The sequence below is a fragment of the Leptonychotes weddellii genome, unplaced genomic scaffold, assembly GCF_054177405.1.
Source record: "Leptonychotes weddellii isolate Sample4059 unplaced genomic scaffold, ASM5417740v2 HiC_scaffold_7081, whole genome shotgun sequence".
Taxonomy (NCBI): Eukaryota; Metazoa; Chordata; class Mammalia; order Carnivora; family Phocidae; genus Leptonychotes; species Leptonychotes weddellii.
Window position 1 is genome coordinate 3,703 of NW_028040385.1, and position 5,997 is coordinate 9,699.

The 5,997-nt window shown below is 37.1% G+C and overlaps 1 non-coding gene across 1 annotated transcript; it reads left to right on the plus strand.

The window, feature by feature from the left end:
• The first annotated feature begins 977 nt into the window (after positions 1–977).
• LOC102750233 (uncharacterized) lies at positions 978–5,810 on the plus strand. The gene is made up of 4 exons (XR_014142602.1): positions 978–1,155; positions 2,459–2,494; positions 3,247–3,307; positions 3,880–5,810. It is a non-coding gene; the product is annotated as an uncharacterized LOC102750233 (transcript).
• The last annotated feature ends 187 nt before the right edge of the window (positions 5,811–5,997 follow it).

The window sequence follows — 5,997 nt, forward strand, 5'->3', positions numbered from 1 at the left end:
GGATGTCTTTCCATTTATTTATATCTTCAGTTTGTTTCAGCTACGTTTTGTAGTTTTCAGTGTGTGAGTTTTTCACCTTTTTGCTTGTTTTATTCCTGAGTATTTTGTTTGTTTTTGATGCTATTATAAATGGGATTGTTAATTTCCTTTTTGGATTATTCATTGTTAGTGTGTAGAAATACAACTGATTTTTGTGTGTTGATTTTGTGCCCTTCAGCTTTGCTGAATTCATTTATTCTAATAGGGATGTGTGTGATCCTTAGAGTTTTCTATGTAAAGGTTATGCATGTCATCTGGAACAGGGATCATGTTATTTCTTCCTTCCCAATTTGGATGCTTTTTATTTTTCTTGCCTGATTGCTCTGACTAGAACTTCTAATACTATGTCGAATAGAAGTGGAAGACACAGGTATCTTGTCTTGTTCCTGATCTTAAGGGAAAAACTTTCAGTCTTTGACTATTGAGTATGATGCAAGTGATGGCCTTTTCATAAATGGCCTTCATCATGTTGAAGTTTCCTTCTATTGCAGATCAATATCTAAATAGTTTATTAAGCCCCCCAAATTTTTACTTCTAAGTAGAATCACATTGAATCCATAATTTTAATTAAATCCATAAGTTTAACAGTACACTTAGGATACAGTTGCCCTACTGTACCACAGAATATTGTCACAGGAAGTATTACTGGACAAGAAGAATGCTGATCACATACAAATTTATAATATATTATGATGCTACCTTTAATGGGAAACATTCATTTATATAAGGAAAAGGAAATTACAAGGGTTTTTATACAAAGGTGAAAAATCAAAGGGCACCTGGGTGGCTCAGTCGTTAAGCGTCTGCCTTTGGTTCAGGTCATGATCCCGGGGTCCTGGGATCGAGCCCCGCATCGGGCTCCCTGCTCCGCGGAAGCCTGCTTCTCCCTCTCCCACTCCCCCTGCTTGTGTTCCCTCTCTGACTATCTCTCTCTCTGTCAAATAAATAAATAAAATCTTTAAAAAAAAAAAAACAAAGGTGAAAAATCAAAACCTATGAATTTAGAGGTCTTTAAACTTTATTTCTCTCTCTTTTTTTTTAATTTCCATTTTTTTTTTCTAGGACCTCCCCCAAGTCCTGGTGATGAATCAACACCTGAAGACACTGAGACTTTAGGTACTATTTTGGTTATTAATAGCCTTGCATTATTAGACCCTAGAGTTCTACATGTAAATACCATATTTCAATTACTTATAGTTAGAGAAGAAACAGTGTGTGTGCCACAAATTGGTAAAAATTGACATTTGGAGTTATTTTAATAGTGTAGATACCATGGCAGATGTAAGCAGCAGTATGTGTGAGTACATGCAGACAATATAGTTTTTAAGAGGTCCCCCTCCCCAAATCGGATTCCTAGTAGGGTGAGGTACCTTTCTTAAATTCTATGATTACATATAGGTTAAAATACATACAACATAACTTGCTATCCATATGGTAGTGTTATTTTTTTATGAATTTGTAGATCAATTTTCTTTCTACTTGTCCCTTGTATACATAAGCCTTAAAGTACTATAGATTGGATTAATTTTTTCTGTAACATGCTGGTGTGGCAAACTTTTTGTAGGCTCACATAGTTCACACAATGTATGTTAAAGAAAATGAAAAAAAGTATAGTTGTGACAGTTAAAGATTTCTTGATAAGTAAATGAAGGGAATTGTCTATTACTTTTATTTGTATCAGACTTAAACATGACGTTTTATGCTTTGACTTCCAGAAATTTAACATAAATAATGGCAGTTTAGAAGCAGAGGTATTCCTGACATCATTGCTAAGAATTAAGATTTTGTAGTATGTATTTATTTCTCTCTGGGTAGTCAAAAATGCATGTTTAAGTTTCTATGCATTATTTGCATCCATGTGCCCTGGTGTTTCATTTACATACTTAGACTCTCCTTGGTAATAAGGATTATGTCTTGGTGTTCGGGGGTGGAAGATCAGAAGGGGTTGTTGATAAGATAAAGTATGATTTTGAAGATTCGGCAGCTAACATCTGTGTGATAGATGGGTGAAACTTTATTTATGACTTAGTCCACAGACCCCATTTTTGTGTAAAAAATAGGAATTTCTACCAAAATCACAAATGATAGAATGAATACTGAACGAAACCAACTCTAATGGAGTAATACATTTTGAAACCGTTTTCTTCTAATCTACTACTGAATTCTAATTGTCCTAGTAAGCTGTACTAACCTGATATGGTAACTACAGCACAAAACAGTCAAAAGTGAAGTCTTACAAGGTGGAGCCTGAACGTAGGATCTGATTCCAAGGGTTCTGTGATCAGAACTAGTGCTCACGCTAAAACTAGACTGAGGAAGAACTTCTTTGCTGTAGCGTATAGATGATCTGATCAAAATTAAATGCAACTATACTCGGGAACCTCGGGGACAATCTTCAAACTGTTCATTTTTTTCCCAGGCAAAGGAATCACCGCTGTGATTGTTCTTTCTGTTCGTAAGTAGCCCAAACTTTGATGCCACTTAAATAAAAGTATTACTCTGAAAAAGTGCATTATTTTAAAATTTATTTAATTAAATGATTTTTAATTTAACTTTTCAGTTTCTATAGTTTATATAGCTTGAAATGAAGTCCACCAGTCTAGAATAGCCTGACCTTGTATATGATACACTACATTTTGCTGGTGAATGTATATTCTTTTATACTGTACATGTCCACTCTGTAACAAATCCTAAATACTACATGTGTTTTCAGGATAATTGGTCATGAGTTTGCATCCCAAAGATGCTTTGATAATTTTCTAAACTAAGCAAGGATTCTTCTCTGGCTTCCTGTGGACTATTCAAGTGACCCCAGGGAATGGGTTTTAGATAGTAAAAGAGTCCAGATGGAATATAAATAGATATGTGCTTAAATAAAATAACATTTTCTAACTACTGAAATGCAACCAACACTTACTGATTTCTGCTGCTAAATTTTGAATCTTTTTTTTTTTTTTTAAAGATTTTATTTATTTATTTGACAGAGAGAATGAGAGAGAGAGCACATGAGACGGGGGAGGGTCAGAGGGAGAAGCAGACTCCCTGCCGAGCAGGGAGCCCGATGCGGGACTCGATCCAGGGACTCCAGGATCATGACCTGAGCCGAAGGCAGTCGCTTAACCAACTGAGCCACCCAGGCGCCCCTAAATTTTGAATCTTGACAAGCAGCTCTCAGTTATATATTATTTGTTTCCTGGTTTCTTGTAGTTGCTGGCCTTGTACTACTTGGCTGCATCCTGTACAGATTTTATCGACACAAGAAGAAAGGGTAAATAAAAGCATGTTCCTTCTAACTAACTCATGGTCCTTCTCACTCTTGATGTTATTTTGTGCAGCTTTTCTGTTTGTCCTGCATACCGTCTTTTTTTCGAAACTGTGCCTGCATGAGCGCACCATCCTGGTTGCATGTGTTTACTGAAACGACCTCAGGTTGCTCTTACTGCCCCTGCAGTCAGAGGACTCTGTGCAGAGTGGCCGTGGCTATTAGGACTGCAAGAAACGTTTCTGTGGGATTTGAGAGTTAGGTTCTGTAGCAAATCACGGACCATTATGGGGCCTTCCCCACCCAGCTTTACCCTGTGTCCTACACTGGACTGGTGGCCAAGATGAAATTTAGAATGGCTCACTGTGGAGGCTTGGACAGTTGTATTCGTCAGAATTTGTATGATGAAAGTTTCCATTTGTCTGTGTAACTTAGGTAATTGCAAGAAGCTACGTAGGTTCTCATTCACATACCCAATTTGATTTGTTTTTATGTAGAGTTGTTACTTATATTTGCTGAACTGGGGAAGGAAAAACAGCACTATTTGATTTCCCTCTTATGTTCTCTTAATTTACTAGGTTGCAGTAAAACTGTTGGGGTTGCTGACAGGGGTAAGATTTACAAAGCACCTCATTATTAACTTTATCTGTGTTTTATTCTATAAAAATGAAAAGTGGGGAATCTTAAGATAGAAAAAAATGTACAAGTATATATCTTCTGAGCAGAATAGGGGTTTTAAGCATCAGACTTAAATCTTAAATAATTTTCAATTTATTAAAGACTTGGAATAAATCCTGAAACATAGACCAAATTAGGTGCTTTGAAATTTCTGATCTTTAGTGATTTATTTCCCTATAGCTTTGAAATCAAACTAATAATTTTAAGACTTTTGGTATTCATGGTTTTATGGAATATATTTTCCCATATATTAATCATCTGGCTTAGGCTATGTAATAAAAGTACATTATTTACTTATAAAGAGCTCAGACTTTTAAAATATTACTTATTTTTTTTTTTAAGATTTATTTATTTATTTGAGAGAGAGAGAGCACACAAGCATGAAGGGCAGAGGGAGAAGGAGAGAGAATCTCAAGCAAACTCCATGCGGAGCCTGACTTGGGGCTCAGCCTCGCTACCCTGAATCAGGACCTGAGCCGAAACCAAGAGTCGAAGGCTTAACTGGCTGAACCACCCAGGCCCCCCTACTTAATTACTATTTCTGAATACCCACCATGCCTTCATTTGAGTCTTCAATCTTATATTTGTAGAACACATGATACGCATATTTGATTGCTAAATCAGCAGTATATTTTTAAAATTACATATACACAGCACTCTGAGTAGGAAATACTATGAGAAATATTTTTACAAGTCCAAAAGTTTTATAGGTTCTCAAAAAAACAAAACAGAACAAAATAGCTCTCTGCTCCTTTGTTTAAAACAACACTGCATCAAAATACATACAGGTTCCTTAACAAGTATTAATGATACTCTCTCTAGCTACCAGTTAATGGGTCTTTTAAAGCTGAACAATTATGTGAGCAGTGTACCCCAGATGAAGGATTTCAGTAGCATTAGTGATCTGAGATCCCATGTCTCTGAGTTACCAGGCTGGAGACTATTATCAATGCACCCATATTCTTGAAATTTGAAGAAACACCATCAAACTTAATGGTAAAATTTTCTCCTGTTTAAGATAATTGGATTTTCTAAAGACACCACATCTCTGCGTATGTTTTTAAAAAGTGTGTGGGCTAATATTTAACTTTATATTGCTTTAAAAAAAAAAAAAAGTAAAGATTTCTTTTTTTTTTTTAAAGATTTTATTTATTTATTTGAGAGAGAGAATGAGAGACAGAGAGCATGAGAGGGAGGAGGGTCAGAGGGAGAAGCAGACTCGATCCCGGGACTCCAGGATCATGATCGGAGCCAAAGGCAGTCGCTTAACCAACTGAGCCACCCAGGCGCCCCCAAAAAAAGTAAAGATTTCTGTTAGATTCTTTGTAGTGCCTAATGTCCATCACCTTTCTCCCTGAAACTGAGTGTTGTTGCCTTAGAAACTTCCCTAAGAGACTATGAAGTGTATGTTCCTAGGGGGTAGTTCTGGAAGCAGGGCACTAGGCACAGACCGTCCCAAATTGCTGCCAAAACTTGGTACAAAATGGATTTTGATTTAAACTTGTATTTGTGATGACTTGGGAACACAGTTACCCTTCTGTGACCTCCATCCCACAGTACAAACATCGTGTAAGTCATCATTTTTCAGGCCATCAAACGTCTCTGAACGATTTGATGAATGTGGCCCCACGCTGAAGGGTTCTGCGAGAGTTGTCTGTTCCTTAGTCGTGAAATGGGCCCCACCCACACACCTCTTCCTCTTTCCTTCCGGTTTCCTTTCTTACCTCATTTGCTGCCATACTTTCTCATCCGGGGATCATCGGCTCTTTCCTGGTGCTTTGCTACTGCTTGAGTCCTGTCTGGCTTGGCAAGACTGTGTGGCTCCAGAAAACAGATGCCTTTGCTTGACATCAGTGTGTTCACATACGGGTGGTGATTTTCGTTTCATAAATGTATGATTCTCTCTACTCTGGTGACCTCATCCCTGGAGAAGCGAGAGTTTGCTGAAGTCCATTAGAATTATTTACATACTTTATGTGTTTTATTACCGGTGACTCAATAGTTCTCCTGGTTTTTTT